Raw genomic sequence first — 24,020 nt, 5'->3', positions numbered from 1 at the left:
GCCCACATGTCCAATGTTCAAGCGCCTCTTATCTTAAGACGGCTTCCCCCAGAAGCAGATGCTGAGACAAGGATGTGAGAGCAAGCAGTTTGGGACTGATCCCAGGAAGCACGAGAAGGGATGCCGGTACCTGAGACAGCAAAGAGAGAAAAGCTAATACAGTACATTTTTGAACATATGACTCCTGTGGGAAATTGTGGCTGAACCTCACTAGGGAAATCTGGGTAGACGTGTGCAGCACGCTTCCCCAGGGCATGAGGGAGCTGGGGTATTTATCTTCCAACTCCTGTCATTGGTGGAGAGCTACTTCTGGGGACTGTTCATACCTTTTAATACCTGACACTTCTCTGGCAGCCAGAGAGAACCCTTGGGCAAAGAGTAGCACGTGCTTACAGGTGGGACCCTGGGGTCAGTAGTCACACCAATGCTGAGAACTCAGAGGATGTGGGCAAGGCATCAGCAGTATCCTTATACATCTCGATGTGTCTGGCTCTCACTTCAAAGGATGGATGGTTTCCCACAAAGACGGCTGTAATTATATAAAACTGTAATTCTATAAAGTTAATACTACTTTCCCATTTGTTTAAATCACACAACCTCAGTATTAAAGCTCTTTTGAAAATACATTGCCCAGTCAAGTACAAAGTATTCTGGACATTATATTGCATTAGTAAAATTCTGCCAAGGTTATAGTAAAGATAGCAGTAAAGTGAACTTCCATAAAATTATTCAGTGCATGAACAGTTTTACATAGAGGAAAAAATAGGAGTAACATTTTAAAACCAGCTCTGTTGAGCTATGTGATCTAGGACAAGCGGCTTAACCTCTCTCCACCTGTTCCATTATGGGGAAGATAGAAAAGATGATATTTGCCTCATGGATTGGCAATAGATGTCTATTCTTTATCTTTGAAGTATTTCTTTCTTTGAGAAATTAGCCCTCCTTCATTCTGTGTGTCCATGGGGTAACTATCTATCATAATGCCTGGTCACCCCCCTGGTGACTTAAGCAGTGCCAACTAGAGTTATTCCTGAGGTTAAAATAATGATTCTGGAAAAGGAAATTTCTCATCTACTGCTTTGCTAAAATGACATGATGAAGTTGTGGACAGGCCAGCAGCCATCTTAGCCGATACACGGAGACAGCCTACCTGCAAAGAAACCAAGCTGACACACACAATGCTTCAGGAGAGAGAACCAGAGCGCTGACACCATTGTTTGAGCTCCTGAATCCTCATGGCTACAGTGCACTTTATCTCAGAAAATTCCTGTTAAATTCCCTTTCACTTAAGCTGGTTTGAGTTCAGTCTCATACTAAAAAAGTCCCACTCCAGGCATATTAAAATCTTGCAACACAGTGTTTAATACATAATAGGTGCTTGACAAATACCAGTTCATCCCTAACACTAGCACTGCTAGTAATTTCCTAATTCCTGCCTCTGACTTGAAATTTTTTTTTTTTTTTTTTTAAAGATTTTATTTATTTATTTGAGAGAGAGAATGAGATAGAGAGAGCATGAGAGGGGGGAGGGTCAGAGGCAGAAGCAGACTCCCCGCCGAGCAGGGAGCCCGATGCGGGACTCGATCCAGGGACTCCAGGATCATGACCTGAGCCGAAGGCAGTTGCTTAACCAACTGAGCCACCCAGGCGCCCTGACTTGAAATTTTGATCCTAATATTTCCCTTCTGGTAATAATTCCTCACTTACATTGACATCACATGAATCTACAATGATATCCTCTAAAGAAGGCTGCATATCCCCCAATTAGGTGGATTAAATTCTATGTTTAATGTTGCTATGTTAATATGTTTCTTAATGTTATATGTTCCTTATTATAGTATTAGTTTAAATTTTAAATTCTGGGGGTGCCTGGGTGGCTCAGTCAGTTAAGCATCTGCCTTCGACTCAGGTCATGATCCCAGGGTCCTGGGATGGAGCCCCGCATCGGGCTCCCTGCTCAGCGGGAAGCCTGCTTCTCCCTCTCCCTCTGCCCCTCTCTCCACTCATGCTCGCTCTCTGTCCCTCTCTCTCAAATAAATAAATAAAATCTTTTAAAAAAATAAAAATTAAATTTAAATTGTAAAGAATTATGTGTCTATTTTTAACCACTTTCGTTAGGAATTAATTTAAAATAAAAGTGTGCATGTGCATGGTAGGGTGGGAGAAGGAAAAAGAACTAAATCCTCATCTTCTGAAATAAGGTTATGGATGTTGTTCAAACAAAGAAAATAAAATAAAAGCCATGAAAGCAAAATGTTTATTGCTACTGAGGTTAATAACACACATATACACACACACAGTTTTACACATCTCAGTTAAAAGAGATGAAAGTGGTTGTTTCTGGAAAACCAGAAATGGGGAAATGAGCCTAAGAAAAACTGTCTTAACAAACTGACTCTTTAATTTATGTACATTTATAAACTTTGATAAAAATGAAAACTTATGATACAATATAATAAAATAAAATTTAATGTGTTACCAGTGGACTCGCTTTCAAGCTATTTTAATACTTTGCTATTACCTAAAGATTTTAATAATTTGCTATTGCCTAGAAAACACACCACATCTCACCCCGTTTTCCTATTATTTTCACCCATGATGTCACTTCAGTACACGTCTGTAACTGAAGTACAGTGTGGTAGCTCCAGAAGCATATGCTATTTTGTACCCCACAGGATTGCACTGGGCTTCCAGTGCTAACCATCCATTAGACTTAACAAACACCATTACTAGTCTATAGGAAAAGAAAAGAATCACAGAAGATATCAAAAGCCCAAAACCAATAAACGTGTTTAACCATATTTTCTCTTATGTAGCTTTTCATTTAACATGTGTTACAACTAAACATTACCACATTTTATTCTAGATATTTGATATTTGAATATTGAGTTTGCTAAATGGTGTTATTTAAAAAGTTACAACAATGGTTTTACATACAAATATCAGAATCACTGAGTAGCTATGTAACATTTGACAAGCCACTTGAATATTCTGGGACTTAATTAGCTGGTATATAAAAAGAAGACGCATAGATGGACTAAATAAATTCTTAATTTCCCTTCCAGCAAGACCATTATAATATTGTTTAAAAATTAGCTGCTCCATTTCAAAGAAAGACGTTCTGCTTTCTGGTAACAAAAATATAAATGTCACGGACGCCTGGGTGGTTCAGTCGGTTGGGCGTCTGCCTTCGGCTTGGGTCGTGATCCCAGAGTCCTGGAATCGAGTCCCACATCAGGCTCCTTGCTCTGCGGAAGCCTGCTTCTCTCTCTCTCCTTCTGCCTGCCACTCCTCCTGCTTGTGCTCTCTCTCTCTGTCAAATAAATAAAATCTTTAAAAAATAAATAAATATAAATGTCAGGGGCTCCTGGGTGGCTCAGTGGTTAAGCGTCTGCCTTCGGTTCAGGTCATGATCCCGGAGTGCCGGGATCGAGCCCCTCATCCGGCTCCCTGCTCGGCGGGAAGCCTCCTTCTCTCTCTCCCACTCCCCCTGCTTGTGTTCCCTCTCTCGCTGTGTCTCTCTCTGCAAATAAAGAGATAAAATCTTTTAAAATATATATATATGTCAGTATTCTAATAATGAAATTAATATTGCCCGGATGTCATAACTCTGCAAAATAGAAATTGGCTTCCAGAGTAGTTCAAAGCTTCTCACTACTACTCTACCACAACTTCCCACAACTTCCCACCCCATTTCTATCTCAAAGGTCAGAGTCAGGGCAAGAAATGACATCTCACCAAAGAGTAAGACTGGTCTTAATTGGTTGGATTCTGAAGCATCCACTGTTATATTTTCTAAATGGCTCAAATGGAAGTACAGGTTGCTACATGAGATCAAAATCTCCCCTCTTTTCTTCTTCCTCTTCTTAGCCTTGCACCCATACAGCTGAAGCAGTCCACAAACTCAGGCTCCCTTGGAGTTGGCCACACCAGGGTCTGGATCTGAGAACCTAGGAAACTCAGCACGAGGCACTGGAAGTAGATGTGCTCTTTCTAACCAACTGCCTCATTCCATTTCCTCTACTACTGGCCTTTATGGCTTTTTGTCCTTAAAGGGGCAGTAAAAACTGGCATTGGGTGTTAAGAGAGAATGAAATACTGCAACTTCAGGATATAAAGCTAGTAAAAGGCAGATCCTGGATCCAAACTCATGATCCTTGACTTGAGTCCTGTTCCTCCCATTATAGCCCAAGAATAGCACGGGTAATATAGAGAAAATAGGTGCACTCTTCTGGTCCTCTTACAATTAAATGAAGTTAGTAAAGTCGCATGGATCCTCCTACTCTGTATATCTAACACGGTATTCATAAGGAATTCAGTAATAAATGAAGTGTCTCCGTTAGAAGTAGCAGCAATAATCTTTCAATAATTCATTGAGGAAAAAGTAGGCGGGAAGAAAATACACATTTAATCATGTGTATTCCATTACTAGTGATGATTAAATGATTAACACATTTAATCATGACTTATAATGGAAAAATTATGAAAGAAGCATGAAAAAAATGTGCTGTTGTTCAAATGACTAATGTGTTTGAGAGTGAAAAATCTTTGTATAAGACTAAAGAGGTTTTTGTTTGGTTTAGGATGGGATTTTTATTCTTGCCAAATAACTTCTAAATAGCACATAGAAATAAAATATGATAATGACATTTATAGACATACCATGTAATATTTTATACAGCACCAGTGAGTGCTACAGAAATAGGTGCTTATAGGAGTAATTTAGAAGGAAATTACGTATTACTTCAGTAACATTCATCTACAATTACTTTCAACCTTACTCAGGTGCTAAAACTCTTCAAAATGAATACGAGATGACAAGTATGGCAGCAGCATGACCAATAATATAGGGATCAAAGAGAAAATAAGGAATCTGTGTTTTGTTCTAAGAAACACAAAATTATTTCAGGGCGACACACAGCTTTGTTAAAATTATTCAAGCCTGCCTCAGCTACATTCAAGTAACTATCACTTAAATGGATGGTGATCACTGTGATCATAACCCAATCCACCTACTAAATGGCAGACATTGAGTATTCAGCCATAGAAAAATCTGCCTGTCAAGTCAAAAACAAAGCCAGGGAAATTCAGACTTTAGCTGCCATTAGCATCATTCACGCTGCATAAAGATTGGGCAATTACTACATGAGATGTATCACCGCTCAAATTTTATACCATCAAACTCAGGATATGTAGCACCAAGACCAGAATTTTAATCTCTCTTTAAAAATAAAAAGATAGGCCTTTAGCTAATTTAATACATGCTAAATAATCAGCAACCAACAATCCACTCTAATAGTGATAAAGTAGGAAGAGCTGAAAATGACTACTGCCAATTCATTCAAATCTCTCCCAAGCAGTGGCAACGGTTAGTACATTTTTTAAAGTTCATGTCCTAAGATAGTACTGTGGTGGTATGGTGTCCCTTGATTTTAGACCTACACTTGCATGACATAATGAGTTCAGTCAAGAAGTGTCAAATCTGGGGGCCAACAAATTGATCAGAACTTCCTTTTCAATACCTGTCCCAGGTGGGTCTTCAGCATCATAAATTGACAATGCACTCTGAATTGAATGTCTGACTTCATACAGCATTAATTCCATGATTAGCTTCTTTCTGACAGCATATTTATTAACTTATTGCCACTCCTACCTAATTCTTTCTTAATTCATAAATTAGAAGATGTAATAAAATGATTTCCTGTATCTTGAAGTTACTTTACCCTTAGATTGCCAAGATCTTACTATACTGTTGGTGTAAATGTGGTTCACAATAATAATAAAGAAATTAATTTCCTTGGGTCTTTTTCCACCCACCTCATGCAGTATTGCACACTCCTGCAGAACTCCCTCTAAACATGTGGTTTCCAAGAGGTATCTCACAAAGGCTTACCACCAATTTTATGTCCTTCTTCTCTGAGACTCCTTTATTAATGGAAACTGTCCATAAAACCAACTAACCAATGGTACTCTACTATTTTTATCCATATTCTGGGGGGTTATTCTATTAACAGCCCCAGTACTGAAAAACTGAATAGTCCTGAACCAACTGGCAGAGAAGGGGGTCACTCTATGGTTGATTCCAATTACTAAGGTGAGGTTAGGGTGTCACTACATAATGAAGCAAAGAGGATTATGTTTGGAACCCAGGTGATTCCCTAGGGTGTCCCTTAGTATTCTCTTGACCAATGTTACTTCTCAATAGAAAATTTCAGCAACCAAATAAAAATAGAAGTACCAAGGACTCAAATTCTTCAGGAATAAAAGTTTGATCACTCTCTAGGAAAGAACAGAGGCTAGCCAAGGCACTGGCAGAGGATTAGGAGAACAAGAAATGGGTTATAGAATGTGAAAGCTATGATCATCAAATTACACCTCATGACCAAACCCAGGAGATTTGGCAGCAGTGTTTATGTTCTTTCCTTGCTACCTTACATAAAGCATTGGTAATGGCTAGTATTTTAGATTTTACATGGAAGTGCAGCTGAATTGACATTATCTTGTGATAATATGTATCTGATGGCATTCTGTGTGTCCCCATGTAAGAAATACTTTTTTTTTTTTTTTTACTCAAAGAATAGTGGTAAATGCTTAGGGGCAAAAGCTAGATACCTACTCGGTGCCCTCCCAAATCTACTCTTTTTTTTTTTTTAAGATTTTATTTATTTGTCAAAGAGAGAGCCCAAGCAGGGGGAGTGGGAGAGGAAGAAGCAGGCTTCCCCCTGAGCAGCGAGCCCAATGTGGAACTCAATCCCAGGACTCTGGGATCATGACCTGAGCCAAAGCCCGACACTTAACCAACTGAACCACCCAGGCGCCCCTCAAATCTACTCTTTACTCTTCTCCACCCTACCCTGTGCTGCAAGAGACACAACTGTTATTATAGCATTAATGGGATCTCTTGCCCTCTGGCTTCCCATTAAGTTTGACCAACAGGAGACAGCGGCAGAAAATTAGAAGGGAAGAAGAGTGAAGTCAAGTGTTTCTTCTTCCAGCACTTATCCTGCTGGGTTGCTGCAACTTAGCTGCATTTATCAAAAGCTACAACCCCTGTATGTAGCCTTTCCTACATCATAGCTCTCACTTCAGACTCCAGTAATTGCTTCCATTCCTTACCCCTTAAGTACATGACTCTTAACATGTTAACTATTATTAGTCCTAGGATGCTACACCATCTTTCACTGGTTTCTCTTTACCTTGTCCACATCTTTATAAATACTTCCTTTATGTGCTCTACCCATATGGAGAATGTACTTCTTTCTTGTCAGGACTGAAACTGGTACACAACACAATGAAAAAAAAAAAAGAGCAAAACACTTCAACAAGCCTGTATGGAATAATCTCCATATCTGTGTCATAAAAAAAGTCTTACTAAATTTCAAAGGACTGAAATTTTAAAGGATTGAAATCCTTTTATGGTGTCCTCTCACCATGACAGGATTAACTTAAAGGTCTATAATGGAAAGAAATCTAGGAAAACCTAAAATGTTTGGAAATTAAACCAAATACTTCCAGATAATTCATGGGCCAAAAAAATGTAAAATACCCTAAAAATAAAATAATGAATGAAAGCAAAAATGCAATATACTAAATTTATGGAATGCAGCTAATGTAGTGTTTTAAGGGAAATTTATATCTTAAAATACTTATCAAAGAAAAAGATCTCAATTTAATAACCTAATAGTCCACTTTAATAAACTAGAAACAGAAGAGCAAACCAAACTAATGTAAGTAAGCAAAGGATGTTGTTATGATTATAGTGGAAACCAATGACAAAGAAAACAAAACAATAGAGAACATCAATGAAACCAAGAATTTGTTTTTTGAAAAGATTGACAAGCCCTTTTCTAAACTAACCAAGAAAGTAAGAGAGGAAGTACAACCTATAAAATTAGGAATGATTTCTTATCCTACAGAAATTAATAGGATTATAAGGCAATGTTACAAACAATGTTATGCCAACAAATTAGACAACTTTGATGAAATGGACATATTCCTAAAAAGCCACAGATAACCAAAATTGATTCAAGAAGAAATAGACAATCGTAATCGACTTATAAGTAAAGAAACTGAACTAGTAATTTCAAATATTACCACAAAGAAAAGATCAGGGTCAGATGGTTTCACTGGTGAATTCTATCAAATATGTAAGAAAGAAATAATAACAATATTTCATAAACTCTTTCAGAAAATAGAAGAGGAGGAAACACTTCTCAGCTCATTCTACGAGGCCAACACCAGACAAGGTATTATGAGAATAAACTATAAATCAATATTTCTCATGAACATAAATACAAATATCATTAGTAAAATAATAGCAAGTCAAATTCAGCAATATATAAAAATGATTATAGGGGCACCTGGGTGGCTCAGTCGATTGGGCATCCGACTCTTGATTTCAGCTCAGGTCATGATCTCAGGGTCCTGGGATCAAGCTCTACATTGAGCTCCACACTCAGCAGGGAGTCTGCTTAAGATTCAAAAAAATAAAAATAAATAAAAGTAAAAATAAAGTTCTATTTAAGGTTCCAAAAAAATTAATTAAAAAAATTAAAATTAAAAAAAAATGCTCTCTCTCTCTCCCTCTCCCTCTGACCCTCCCCCTGCTCACTCTCTCTATATAAAATAAATAAATGAAACTTTAAAGAAAATGATTACAGACCATAACCAAACAAGATTTATTCCAGGAATGTAAGGTTAACATCTAAAAATTAGTTAATGTAACACACCCTATTAATACAATAAAGGCCAAAAACCCTATGATCTTTTTTTTTTTAAGATTTTATTTATTTATTTGAGAGAGAGAGAATGAGAGAAAGCACATGAGAGCGGGGAGGGTCAGAGGGAGAAGCAGACTCCCTGCTGAGCAGGGAGCCCGATGCGGGACTCAATCCAGGGACTCCAGGATCATGACCTGAGCCGAAGGCAGTCGCTTAACCAACTGAGCCACCCAGGCGCCCAAAACCCTATGATCTTATGACGGAAGTCAACTCCCATTCCTGATTTTTAAAAATTTCAACACACTGGGACCAGGAGAGCACTTCTTGAACTTCATAAAGAGCATTTAAGAAAAGCCTAGAAATAGCATCATATTTAATGATGAAAGACTGAGTAGTTTCTCTCTCAGATTGGGAACAAGGCAAGGAAAATAATATAGGTTTTTTTAAGCCAAGATAGATAAATTGAACTTCATAATTCTTTTTTGGGGGGGGAGGGGGGAAATAGAAGAAAATATTTGCAAATCATATACCTGAAAAATGATGTGTACCCAAAATATGTTTAAAAAAAAACACTATAATTCAAGAATTGTAAGACATACAACCTAATTTTTAAATGGGCAGAAGAGTCAAACAGATATTTCACCAAAAAAGACATATGAATGCAAATGTGCAATGAATTAATGATTCATGCAAATTAAAACCACAATGTGATACCACTACACACCTACTAGGATGACTATAATCAAAAGGAAACATAATCTAAAATATTGGCAAGAATGTGGCGGAACTGAAACCCTTATTCATTGCTGATGAAAAGGTAAAATGATGCAGCCTCCGTGGCATACAATCTGGCAGATTCTTAGGAAGTTAAACATAAATTTGTCATATAATCCAGCAATCCCACTTCTAAAAACCCACCCAAATTAAGTGAAACCGTAGCCACATGAAGATTTGTCAATGAACATTGATAGCAGTATTAAAACTGGAAATCATCCAAATGTCCATTATCTAATGAATGGATAAATAAAATGTAACATATTCATATATTGGAATGCTATTCATCAATGAAAAATGTACTGGTCAAAAAAAAAAAGTACTGATCCATGCTTCAATATAGACATACCTTAAAAACAATATATACTTCTAAGAAGACATACAAATAGCCAACGTATACACAAAAAGATGCTCAACATTTCTAAATCATCAGGGAAATGCAATCAAAATCACAATGAGATATCACTTCACACCTGTTAGGATGGCTATTATCAAAAAGATAAGAGGTGCTCCTGGGTGGCTCAGTTGGTTAAGCATCTGCCTTCGGCTCCGGTCATGATCTCAGGGTCCTGGGATTGAGCCCACATCAGGCTCCCTGCTCAGCGGGGAGTCTGCTTCTCCCTCTGCTTCTCCCTCCCCCTGCTCGTGCTCTCTGTCTCAAATAAATAAATAAAATCTTTAAAAAAAAAAAAAGGACAAGAGATAACATGTATTGGTTAGGATGCAGAAAAATGGGAACCCTTCTGTAATGTTGGAAGGAATGTAAATTGGTACAGCCACTATGGAAAACAATATGAAGGTTCTTTAGGAAATTAAAAATAGAGCTACCACATGATCCAACAATCCTACTTTGGTGTATATATCCAAAGGAAATAAAATCACTATCTCAAAGAGATTTCTGTACTCCCATGTTTATTTCAGCATTATTCACAGTAGCCAAGATATGGAAACTTTAAGTGTCCATCCACAGATAAATGAATAAAGAAAATATAGTGAATATAGTTAATAATATATTACATACTTAAAATTTGCTAAGAGAATAGATCTCAAGTGTTCTCACCACACACACATACACAACTATTAACTATGTGAAGTGATGGATGTGTTAATTAGTTTAACTGTAGCAATCATTTCACGATGTATACATATATCAAAACATGTGCACCTTAAATATATACAATTTTGTCAATCATACCTCACTAAAGCTAAAAAAGATAAAGGCAAATTCTAATAAACTAGAAAATAGAAAAAAAAAAAACAGAAACAATATGCTAAGTGAAAGAAGCCAGATGCAAAAAACTACATATTGTATATGATTCCTTTTTTTATATACATGACTATAGTTAACACACAATGTAACATTAGTTTTAGGTGTACAACATAGTGATTCAACATCTCCACAGACTCACCACAAGTGTAGCTACCATCTATCACCACACAGCGGTGTTACAATACCACTGACTATATTCCCTGTGCTGTACCTTTTATTTCTGTAATTTATTCATTTCGTAACTGGAAGCCTGTATCTCCCACTCCCCTTCACCCATTTGCCCATCCCTCTCCCCTCTGGCAATCATCAGTTTGTTCTCTGCTTTTATAGGTCTGATTCTGTTTTATGTTTGCTTGTTTATTCATTTGTTTTGTTTGTTGGAATCACATGTAAATGAAATTATATGGTATCAGCCATAGCAACATTTTTCTAGATATGTCTCCTAAGGCAAGGACAACAAAAGCAAAAATAAATTATTGGGATTATGTCAAAATAGAAAACTTTTGCACAGTGAAGGAAATTAGTCCATAAAAGAAAAAGGCAACCTATTGTATGAGAGAAGATATTTACAAATGATATATCAAATGAGTCAGTATCCAAAATATATACAGAACTTATACAACTCAACACCAAAAAAAGCAAATAACCCAATTAAAAAATGGATAGAGGAACTGAATAGACATTTTGCTAAAGAAGACATACAGATGGCCAGCACACATGAAAAGATTCTCAACATAACTAATCATCAGAGAGATACAAATCAAAACCACAATGAGATATCACCTTACACTGGTCAGAATAGCTAGTATCAAAAAGACAAGAAATAAAAAGTATTGGTGAGGATGTGGAGAAGAAGAAACCCTCGTGCATTTGTGGGAATGTAAATTGGTGTAGCCATTGTGGAAAACAGTATAGACTTTCCTTGAAAAATTAAAAAATAGAAATGTCATATGATTCAGTAATTCCACTACTGGGTATTTATCCAGAGAAAATAAAAACGCTAATTCAAAAAGTTATATATACCCATGTTCATTGGATCATTATTTACAATAGCCAAGATAAGAAAACAACCTAAGTGTCTATCAATAGATGAATGGATAAAGAAGATGATAGATAGATGATAGATAGATAGATAGATAGATAGATGATAGATAAATGATAGACAGATATAAAATTCCACATATGTATATATATATACATATGTGGAATTTTATATTACACAGTCATAAAAAAGAATGATATCCTGCCATTTGTAACAGCATGGATGAATCTAAAGGGTCTTAATGCTAAGTGAAATAAGTCAGAGAAAGATATATGATTCCATTTTTAAGAAATGTTCAGAAAATACAAATTTATAGAGACAGGAAGCAGATTAGTAGTTGCCTAGAGCTAGGAGTGGTCACAAAGATTGACTGCAAATGAGCTTAACAGAATTTCCTGGAGTGATGGAAATGTTCCAAATTTGTACTATAATGATGATTGTGTAATTCTATAAATTTACTAAAAAAAACCCCATTCAATTATACACTTACAAATGGTGGATTTTGTTGTATATAAATATGCCTTGTGAAAAATAGGGAGAAAATCATGTGATACAAGGTCAATCTCTTTCTTAAAGATGGGCTGTGAAGGATGTGGCATTTGTTCAGACCCACATACAAAATTAATTTAAATGATCAGGAGTATATCTTCAAAATACTGGAGAAATGATTAGCAATTGCAATAAGGCATCATGCTGATAAAACTCTGTTCAATATGCTGATATTGGCACGTTAAGCCAGGTTGCCCACCCTTACCATAATGTCTTCGGACAAACCAGGTATAACTGTCAACCTATTCTAAACAATGTCTATTTTTCTTCTTCTTACTAGTAGAATAAGGCAAACTAGAATGCTTTCCTGAGGTCGCCCTCCTACAATGGTCACATTCATTGATATCTCTGTAATATATCATATACAGTAACTTGCTGAAAATTACCCAGTTTTCTAAGTAATTTGGGGACTTGCACTCAAGACTAGGATAAATGCACAATTCCTTTCCTTTGAAACCCCAGAGCAATTTCTCACATATTCCTGCTCCAGAATTACAAGAACATTTCCTTTTTGTTGTACTCAGATGAGCTCCTTCTTCATGAAATATACTACATATTACTTTGAAATGCATGGTGAAGAATGCCTTCCACCTCTGTTCCCAAACTCTCCTCTTTCCTGTTTCTTCCCCCCTGCTCCTATGGAAGGAAGGATGTAAGACGTGCCAGGGCTATTCTTTCTCCTCGAAGTCTTCAATCCACTTTTTTAAAAGAATCCCTAAAGAATTTTATTTCCTGTTCTGGTTTTCTTTTCAGGATCCATTTATCAAGAGCTTAATAATGATATACGCCCACTCTGGACTTTTGCCCCAATGTCACACGTACTGCACATTTAGAGATAAGTCTATGGGGTCAGCAATGTGGAAAGGCCTGCAGATTGACTCTTAGGAGTCATCCAGCTCAGCTCCAGCTCTGAATGTCATCATGATCAGACTGGGAAAACAAGATGCACATCTAAGAAACCACAGAGAATCAAGTTACTCAATTGAATTGCCAGAGAACAGAAAACAGTGTCTTAAGTGGTTTCTTGAAAAATATAACTAGAGACAAAGTTTTGAGTGCAGGGAGTTTATTTGAACAGCAATCCCAGGAAGTACACTACCTAAATCAGGAAGTATGAGTAATGGAAAGGCGCTACCAGAGCTGACCACTGAGGGCAACTGACATGCTCTTTCCTGCTTGAGAACTCAGGGAGACATCATGAAATATACCAAATTGTCTCACTCAGCACCCATCCATCTTTGGCTGAGGAAGGCGGGAGGTGTTAATTCCCCAGCATTTCCAGCCTACCTTGTACAGGGGCGGGAAGAAGCCCTCAGGCAGAGGACTGTGCTTGCAGTAGGATGCCATCTGCAGGAACTGGAAAGGGGAATGTCAGGGAGATACAAGCGGAGCCAACACTGCTACAGTCAGTGAAGACTTTGCGAAGGATGGCATTTCAGATTCCTTAAACAATGCACTGTGAATTGGTCGAGAAAAATAGCCTGAGTGAGAAGAGAGAAGAGGGAACTGGGAGAGGGTGACAGCAAGCATCCCGGGCAACTGCCTTTTACAAGTAGCCTGTTATTTAAGTGGGGGGATATTACTTTTATCTTATAATCTTTGTATTTGTAGGAATTAATCATCTCATGGTACACAGATCAGATTAAACTCGCATCAGAAAATGAACAGTTCTTGGTTCAGAAAGAAAGCAACTTGGGAAAGGAAAATCCTAAATAAAATTCATGTGTTAGGAAGTAAAAACTTGAGCAAAGGCTAATACTTACAGTTTTTATTATATAGCAAAGGAATGAACAACATTGGCCCTTAAGTCAAGTCAAAGGCCTATGAAGTACAGATGTTCCTCAGCTTACGAGGGGGTTACATCCCAATAAACACTTCATAAGTTGAAAATAGCACAAGTTGAAAATATACGTAATACACCTGACCTCCTGAACATCAGAGTTTAGCCTAACCTGCCTCGAACATACTCAGAATACTTACCTTAGCCCACAGTTGGGCAAAACCATCCAACACAAAGTCTATTGGACAATAAAGTGTCAAATGACTCATGTAATGGGCTGGAAACTGTACTGCAAGTGAAAACCAAAATGGCCGCATGGGTACAGAGTGGTTGTTGGTGTCTCGGTTGTTTTCCCTCATGACTGTGGGCTGAACGGCCGCTGTGGCTGCCACTGCCCAGCAGCATGAGAGAGGATGAACTGCATCTCGCCAGGCCAGGAAAAGATCAAAATTCAAAATTCAAAGTACGGTTTCTACTGAATGCCTATTGCTTTCACATTGTTGTAAAGTTGAAAAATCATGGGACCATCCGTACAAAGTACATAAAGCTTAATCCAAGAATACGTTTTCAGGATGTCTCAGACAGTGCCCTTCAAAGGGGCTTGTATATAAGAATCACCTATGACATGTCTTTAAAACCACAGATGCCTGAGCCAAATACCCAAATGTTTTGATTTAGAATCTCCTGGGGTAGATCCTAACTACCTGCATTTTTAAGATCCATAGATAATCCTAAAAAGCACTCTGGGTTGTGAACCACTGGTACAGAACAGAATGAATTATGAGTCCCATAATTTATGCAGTTGGACTGTGGGGGATGCCTGGGAGAAAAGAGAGAGACTGGGAGAGCAACTAGAAATTACCTCTGGCCAGTACATAGAATGATATAGGGGGGGAAAAGAAAAGAATATGACAACACTAAAGGAAAAGAAGGCTCCCATCCCACTTATATGATGCCAAAAGGGGGTGTAGCATGCATCCTGCTAGTTCTATATAGCAAGGCCTGGCTCCCATAAGCCTCAATAACCAGGTGAGAAATGCCCCATAGAGTCTAAGGAAGTGGGACCCATTCAGGGTGAGTGTTAAAAAAAGCAAGGTCAGAGTTCAGGAAGACTTAATGGAAGAACTTCCCATTTCTTTAACCATCCTAAGTAAACAAATACAATCAGAAAGCAACAACTTGGTGGCACGCAGGATGGAGAAAGAGGATTTATCGGCTTCATGGACCAACCACTGATTGAATGTGGAATACTGAGAGCTTTGTTGATTAAATTTATTAATATATTTCTGTGCCAGTAGTACTCATAAGAAATGTGTTTAGGGAAAGAGCAGCACTTGATTTAGTGGGTTCCAGCTATAAAGCATACTAAATAAAGAGGATATATAAAAATCCTAATCCTAAAAAAATAAATAAATAAATAAAAATTTAAAAAAAAAATCCTAATCCTTCAGGCCGACATGCTGTGCAGTAGCAATATTTATATGCTCCAGGAATATATACGATAGTTATATGGGAAAACGTAATCTAGATGCTTCCTGCTCCCCCCTGAAAAACATCAGAACACAAGAAACATCTTGTAATGTAAGTGTGAAATGATTTTAGTTTAATTGCACACACGTTCCAAGGTATTAAACACCAAAATGGATTAAACTGCATATTCTGCTCACTGGGCTCAGACCTAGTTCGCAGTGACATGGCTCAATGCACCAAGAAGGTTGGAATTGTGGATAAATACAGGACCCATTATGGTGCGTCCCTCAGGAAAATGGTGAAGAAGGTTGAAATAAGCCTGCATGACAAGTACACTTGCTCCTTCTGTGGCAAAACCCAGATGAAAAGATGAGCTGTGGGGATCTGGCATTGTGATTCCTGTATGAAAACCATAGCTGGTGGCTCCTGGACCTACAACACCACTTCTGCAGTCATGGTAAAGTTGGCCATCGGAAGACTGAAGGAGTTGAAAGACCAGTAAAAGCTCCACCATTTGAAACATTGCTAGCCTATAATAAATGGGTTAATTTAGGCAACAACAACAAAAAAGGTATATTGTGGAGAGCCCTACAATTGTCCCTCTAGAATCTTGCAAGTAGATGATGGATCTTTCCCAGTCTTATGAATCTCTATATATTGAGTAGTAAAAAGTAGAAAAGGGTTTCCAATCATATGCAAGTATTTATTGAGCCCAAATGTTAGCATTGTACTAGGTGTTTGGGGGAATATAAAAATAACAAAACACTTGACCCTTGTCCTCAATGACCTTATATTCTAATAAAGAAGATGAGAGTAATACATCCCATACAACAGCAGCAAGTGAAAACAAATTATGTTGTGTTTCTTTCATTCTAAGATGTCACTAATTATAGCTCATATCAATTTCTTGGATAACAAATTCTTAGAGAAAAGAAGAAGCGTATTCATATCTATAATAATTGTGAGATGTGTCTTAATTCCAAAAACATTAAATTGTGAAAAACATGTATGTTTTATAGTGACAGAAATATGGCAGAAATGTTGTAATTAAGAAATACATCATATAATACAGGCTATAATTTTAGCACAAAGAAAAATCAAAATGAGGGAAACCACCACATGCCTTTCTGTATCTGGTTCACATTTAATACTGTCCATCTCTACACTGGATGTTCTGTGGAACTTTACTTATCTTTTTACATGAAACCCTGTCTCCTCAGACTATAAGCCTCCAAGGACAGTAATGGTGTTTCATACTAGTGTTTCTCAAACTTTGCTGCAAATTAGACTCACCTGTGAAGATGTGAAAATCAAAATGCATAGGACACACTCCAACTAAACCAGACTTCAGGGGCTCGGGGCAGGGGGCTGAACCTCCAAATTGTTTAAGCTTCCTGGACCATTCAAAGATGAAGTCAAGGTTGATACCCATCATTTTATACCTTTTTTCTATCGCCAATATCTAACAGCATTTTTTTCAATAAATGTTTATTGTCAATGATATTTTTTTAAGGAACTAGATGGAGTTTTAATCATCTTATCTCTCACCGATAAACACACACACGCAACAACGTGCATGAATTCCAGAACTTACGTTGAGTGGGAAAACTTCAGAAACAAAAAAATATATACAGTATGATTCCATTCCTATAAAGTTCAAAATAGGCTAAAGAAATCAATGGTGTTATAAGTCAGTTCTCTTGAAAATGAGTACTGACTAGAGAGGCCATGAAATTTGGGAGTGCTCCAACATCTTGCTTCTTGATCTGGTAAATGTGTTCATGTTGTGAAAATTCATTGAGCTATACACTTACGAGCTTCTAAATGTATGTTACACTTCAGTTTAAATATTTAATTAAAATAACAAATGAAGCCATTTTAAAAGCTGGCTTTGAATTTCTCAGTAAAGATGATGACATGATCTAAATCACTTAGGCTCCATCTCTAATATGAACAAGATGAACAACAAACAATAGAACCCAGCCTCCCTCAAAAAATTCATCAGCAGAAATCAATTAGAAAAGGCCACAATTGAATGGCACAAAATTCAAAAGCAGAAATAGCTGCAAGCTGAATTTGGAGAATGATCTGTGTATGCATCCCCAAGGGGTGGTATGTATATATAACAGAATTATCAGGAGACCAAAGCCTAGTTCTCCAATAAATGGTTCTTCCCATATCCCAACCCCCAAAATCTCAAGCCACAGAAAAGTGGTTGAGACACAATACGAAAGTCTAAAAATCTAGTTCAGGAAAAATAAGTATGTGTGATCCCCAAAAAAGTCAACAAGAATTCATTAGTACTAAAACTAAATGAAGAGTAATTCTGGTTATGGTTGCACACACTAAATAGGAGCTAGATGAATCATCATGAGAATCATATAACAGACTAGAGATAAATAAATAAAAGTAAGAGGAAAGAAAGTACAAAGAAATAGGGAGAATGAATGGGTGGAGAGAGGAAGGACAAAGGAAGAGGATCAAGAGGAAGTAAATGGAAGAAAGGAAGGAAGGAGAGAAGTAGGAAGGGAGGGGAGGAGAGAAGAAGAGGAGAAAAGGAGGGACAGAGGAAAGAAAGGTATCAACTCCAAGTCCAGAGTCTCTAGCTGATGCATGATTTCCAGATGTGGCACCTCTTCTTGATCCAGAGACCCAGGCAGTAAAAAGACAAGTCATCCGCGCTACCACACATCTAACAGACAGAAATTAAACAAGAATGACCAAACTGCAATAAATAAGTTTATTCAGAAATACACCCTTTCGTTTACAGAGAGGAAGGATGGGAGCACACAGCAGCCTCTGGTCCATTGTAAGCCTGAAATCCAGCCAGGAAGATGCTGTGAGGGGCCAAGACTCTGGAGTGGGGAATATTCCTTCATCTGGCTCTGATTTTGTAACCTCTGAAGAGCTCGCCTGTCTACTGTTCTCCAGGCATCTTGCCTCTAGCCTCGAAAAGCATCATCCTTTTCAATTAAACTTCTTTGTTACATCTGAAGAAGGCTTTAAAGCAGTAACTGAGGCAAAAGGATCAAGGCATTTGAGCAGTGAACCAAATAAGTTGGTAAACCTCTACAAAGTAGACATAGACAGAGCTCAGTCACATATCTTTAAGAAAATTCATTTAGCCAAAGTGAAAAGTTGGTGCAGAGTAATGGCGGCAAAAGGATTTAAGAAATCCTTTGATTTGTCTCCCATTGTCTACAGAATAAAGTCTTAACTCTTAGCCTAATAGCTAGATCCTTCATAAACCAGCACCAACCCGACTTTGCAGTCTTATTTTCCTTGATTTCTTTTTGATTCTATAGAATCAAAATAATAACATGGTAAATTACTCAGAATTAGTAAACTATTAGGAATGTCCCCTCTAAATGAAGTGTGCCTATTTCTTGAGACCTCAGTAATAATACTAAATAATAAAGAGTCCTTAGAACATTTCTGCACTCTGAGGATTTCTGCATATAGATAACATTAAGAGTCATCTGATGGAAGAATGTGAAGGGTTTTGTGCTCCAGACTCCTCCGGGTAATGTTCCATGTTCAGTATCTCTGAAAAAGATGAATTGCTTCACAGCTCTTTAGCAGTGATTCTCAAAATGGGTAATGTTGCCCCCTCAGAGAAATTTTTTAATGTCTGGAGACATTTTTGGTTGTCACAAATCAGAGGGGGGAAGGCAGAAAGAGCAGGGACTACTCATCTAGTGGGCAGAGGCCAGATGCCGCTAAACAATCTAGAGTGCACAGAACAGTCCCCCACCCCCTTGATAAAGAATTATCTGATCCAAAATGTCCATAGTGCCACTGCTGATAAATCCTGCACTATAGTTTGGCCTACAAGCCCAAGCATGGACCCCAAAGAAAAAAGGAAATAGAGAGTTAGGAAAAAACAGTCCTCATCACTAACGGGGAGGAGGGGTGTGTTTTTGGCAGAGAGCCCAAGAGAATAACTACACCTGCCTCCATTTCTTCAGCCCCCACACTCTACCCATGCTCTTTCCCATATGTCCCCATAGGCTCTCCGGATCCTGAAGGGAGCATTGCACAGAAGCCAGATGGCCTTGCCTCTCACCCTCTGCTTGTCCACTCCTCTCTGGACTCATTGACTTGACACAAATAATCCTAATTACCATTGCTATTTTCAGCTCAAAGACAGATATTTCTTAAAAGAGCAGGATCATCCTAAGAAGAAAGAGAAAGAAAAAGAGAAAGAACGAACTTGAAAAATCCCCAAACTTTAAGTCCTTGGCATTGAGTGCTTCAATTTCATGTCAGGGAGTCTGGACTTGGCCTGAAAGGAAAATGCAACAGAGCGTGCCATCAAAATAACTAGGTCAATTTTCAGCTTCTTCTTGGAAGGCTTTCTGCTCCTTCTCTGCCCTTCCTGCTGGGCCCTTAGCCTGTCTGTGCCAACCACCTTGATTTCAAATAACTGGCTCTCTCAGGCTACATCTCAAAGTCCAAAGGCCCCTGGGATTGAACAAATTGCCCACCTACTTTGAATCAAAGAATACAGTCCTTTCCTTCAATTTGAGCATCTGGAATTAGTAACACCTACAATGTGCAAGCACTAGACCACCTAGCGGAGAATGGAATTGTATGTGATGCCTGCTGGCATTCTGGGTTCCATCCACTGGCTCCATCAGAGCATACCATTGGACCTCGGGACCTGCTAAGTTTCATGCTGTACCTAGGGACATAGTTTCAGGCTCATGTCGGTGGAAAATACATGATTTATCAGGCTTATTAAAAAAATCAAACAATAAAACCAAAAATAAGCCCAAAGTATCAGGTTTAAGAAATCCAAAAGCCAGGAGGTAAGGAGGGAGGGAGAGAGGGAGGGAGGGAGGAAGGGAGGAAGGGGAGGAAAGGAAGGAAGGAAGGAAGGAAGGGAGGGAGGGAGGGAGGAAGGAGAGAGAGGAAGGAAGGAAGGGAGGAAGGGAGGGAGGAAGGGAGGGAGGAAGGAAGGAAGGAAGGAAGGAGAGAGAGAGGAAGGGAGGGAAGGAGGGAAAAACAGATGGATGTCAGGAAAGATTCTTTTCAATCAAACCTTCCCAGAACATGGCATCCAGCTTTTATATAAGAATATGATATAAATAAAGACATCAATTATAGAAGTTTTCATAGTTCTTCAACTATTTCTTTACATATCTCTTTCTACCTATAAACACCTATGTATCCAAGAGAAGGAACTTAATTTTTGTCTTACATACTCAATATGCAACAGAATGCCTGATTCATACTGGGTGCTTAATAAATTGATTGATTCCTAAACCTTTCCTTGCATTCTTTTTTCAAAGACCACCCTCCAATGTTCTCCCAAGGACACCTGTCTCCCAGTGGTCAGCACTCTTTGACCCCATGACCCTACCTACTATACCTACACTGAGTGCATGTTAAGAGCTGGCTCTTCCCAGATATTTCTTCTATATTAACTGTTTCTTCTATATTAACTGGCTGGGAACTACTTCTTCTATATTAACTGGCTACCACTTACAATCAGTTGGCTAGTGTTACAAACGATGTGGGATTTGTGTCCTAATGAATAATTTTTTAAAAATACCTCCTTTACTTTTAACTATGACTTTTTGAGGACAGTATCCATCCATACTGTATTACTTATTGGTTGACACTGCCGAATTCAACTCTTTCTACCATGCTGTCCTACAGATAGTAGATACAAGCACCTGCTGAACAAATACTCGATTCATTAAAGAGATACCTTCTCCTAGCATCATAGAAGGGACTTATAAAATAAGTGTATCTTTGTGTTGTATTTACATAGCAAACAAGCACATGCTGATTCCCACATAAATTTTTCCCAATGAGAAAAATAAATAGGGAAAAATAAGGGATAAATCATACTAAAAACCATAATGCCACCATCAGCAACAACCTCCGAAAACATGGATGTTTCTGAACTGTAGTAAAATAAAGAAGAATTTGCTCCTAGTTGAAGAGCTTAGGTGTAATTTTCTTATAATAGGACAAAAAAAAAAAAAAGTCCTAACTTGACGTGCAGTCTGTCAGGGATGACTTCTTGAGTAAATGAAGTTTTAGAGTTTCTTTTTTAGATGTGAAAGTTTGGTGAAGACTTAGGTATTTCAAAGACCTAGAAGATGAGAGAATGGCACGGAGTCAAGACAGCAAGGCACCCCAGCTGCTGAACCGCTGAAGAAGCTAATGTAGGCTGGACAAAGCAGTGAATAGAAGGAGAGAACAAGAGCAATGTCAGAGACAAGGAAGTTAAGGCATCATGAGTAATGCTATAAAATGGAAAAACTGGGTGAGGTGATCTCTAATATTATTTATCATTCCACAAACACGTAGACACTGTTGCCAACTTCTACCCTGTGCTCGCCTATCAGGACAATGTATCCCCCTCTGTTTGCTCCAGAAGCAGTTGCCAGAAAGCCAAGCTCTAATAGAGTAGAATATGATCACAACTTAAACAACAATCCTTTTGAAGTAAACCTCACATTCTCAGAATATAAGTTATTAGAAAATTACTACTAGAAACCCACAGTGAACGCTTTAAGACCTAATTTTTAAAATATATAGGATTATAGTGAGAAAAACTATAGAAATGACAAAAACCATCATTTTCTTCAAGACAGCTCAGCTCTATCTAATGAAATTTTTTAAATGACTATATGTGCCAAGTAAGAACAAAGGGAAATGGAACCAACATGTACTGATTTGTAAGTTATCTCATACAATCAGTGTCCAAATCATGACTAGCTTCTATTATGCCCTTACGTGGTAGCAAGTGTGTTTGGAGGAAACTATGTGCCAGCCATTTCTCTGGATGTTTTATGAGAATATTTAATCTCCCAGAGAGAAATATTACCTTCACTAGCTCACAGCTGAAGAAAGGAAGACTCATAAACATCTAAAAAGTTCTTAAAGTATGAGGCAGCCCCAGGATTTGAACTCCAATTCTTCTAAGCTCAAACTCTCATGTCTAATACATCAGAGTACATCCCAGACTTTGAAATTTCATAGGCCAGTAAAACTTCAAGAACTTTCAGAGATCAATGTAAGATTGCCAATTTTTTGTTTTTCTAAGTAAAGACATTAAACACACATACACAACCACACCTGTCAGCATTTCAACAATGAACATTTTGACACCAAAAGAGTGAATAAACTTAGCGTTATAAATGACTTGCTATATATCCTAAATTTTATTACATTGCCTCAAATAGGGAAATTTTGATCAGGTGGTGAAAACCTCAGCTCAGCACTGTACATCTGAACACTTCCCTTGGGAAATGTTGCATGTCGCCAGAGAGCATCTTCATGGTACAATGGCAATAAAACACCTCCACCTGGACTTGGGTTGGATCTACTGCTAAAATCCTAAAAGCTGTCAGGGCTGACTTCCAGCCATCCACATGGATCAAGGTGTCCAGAAGAACATGGGGAAAATGTAAATTTGGAGGCACCTTGATGGCTCAGTTGGTCAAGCAACTGCTTTCGGCTCAGGTCATGATCTCAGGGGTCCTGGGATCAAGCCCCGCCTCGGGCTCCCTGCTCAATGGGGAGTCTTCTTCTCCCTCTCCCTCTGCCTCTGCCCACCCCCCATGCTCGCTTTCTTCCTCTCTTTCTCTCAAATAAATAATCTTTAAAGAAAAAAGAAAATGTAAACTTGTATGGAGGAGGAGGGGAACATATAGATAACTTCAAACCAACACACATAGGGTATCTGTGGCCACATTCAAGAGCAGATATTGCTATGTTTGCCACTGTTCTCTATAAATTGTTACTCTGATAAAAGATATTTCTGTACTGAAATTAAACATTTCCTGAAACTGGGGACAAATGAGGAAGCTCAGGTGCCTTGCTTGGAATTAGTTGTTTACGTTAAACTATGTAAATTTTGCACAAAATTTGCACTACCTGAAGGGGGCATAAAATTTAGTAGAAAAGCCAAACAGACAGATCTGGGCTCTCCACCTTGTTTTGAGTCACTTACTCTATGACTTCTAGCAAACCATTAAATGTTTCTTGGTCTCACTTTCTCACTAGTGGAAGGAGAGACTGAGAACATTGCTCTCCAAGGTTCCTTTCAGCTCCATTAAACTCTACTTGACAACATCTGAGCTAATGGCTTATTTACAAAAAACTTACTTTATTCTTACTACTTTTATTTTTCTCTTTCCAATTATATTAGCATTTCTGAGTACTGTAGAAAAATTGGAAAAATAAACACAAAATATGAAGAAAAAATAAATAATAATCCTACCACCCAGAAACAACAATGCTAACAATATTGTATTTTTCCAAGTACGTTTTTACATGGCTTATAAAATATTGCACATAAAATTTTTCATCTGCTTTCTCTTGATATAATATTAAGAATTTTTCAGGACACGTGGCTGGCTCAGTCGGTTAAGTAGCTGCCTTTTGGCTCAGTTC

The 24,020-nt window shown here is 38.0% G+C and overlaps 1 pseudogene; it reads left to right on the top strand.

The window, feature by feature from the left end:
- The first annotated feature begins 15,828 nt into the window (after positions 1–15,828).
- On the top strand, positions 15,829–16,107 carry LOC110570777 (annotated as a pseudogene).
- The last annotated feature ends 7,913 nt before the right edge of the window (positions 16,108–24,020 follow it).

This window comes from Neomonachus schauinslandi, chromosome 1 (assembly GCF_002201575.2).
Source record: "Neomonachus schauinslandi chromosome 1, ASM220157v2, whole genome shotgun sequence".
Classification (NCBI taxonomy): domain Eukaryota; kingdom Metazoa; phylum Chordata; class Mammalia; order Carnivora; family Phocidae; genus Neomonachus; species Neomonachus schauinslandi.
Note: the sequence above shows the minus strand (reverse complement) of the source record. Positions and strands in the feature narration are given on the sequence as shown.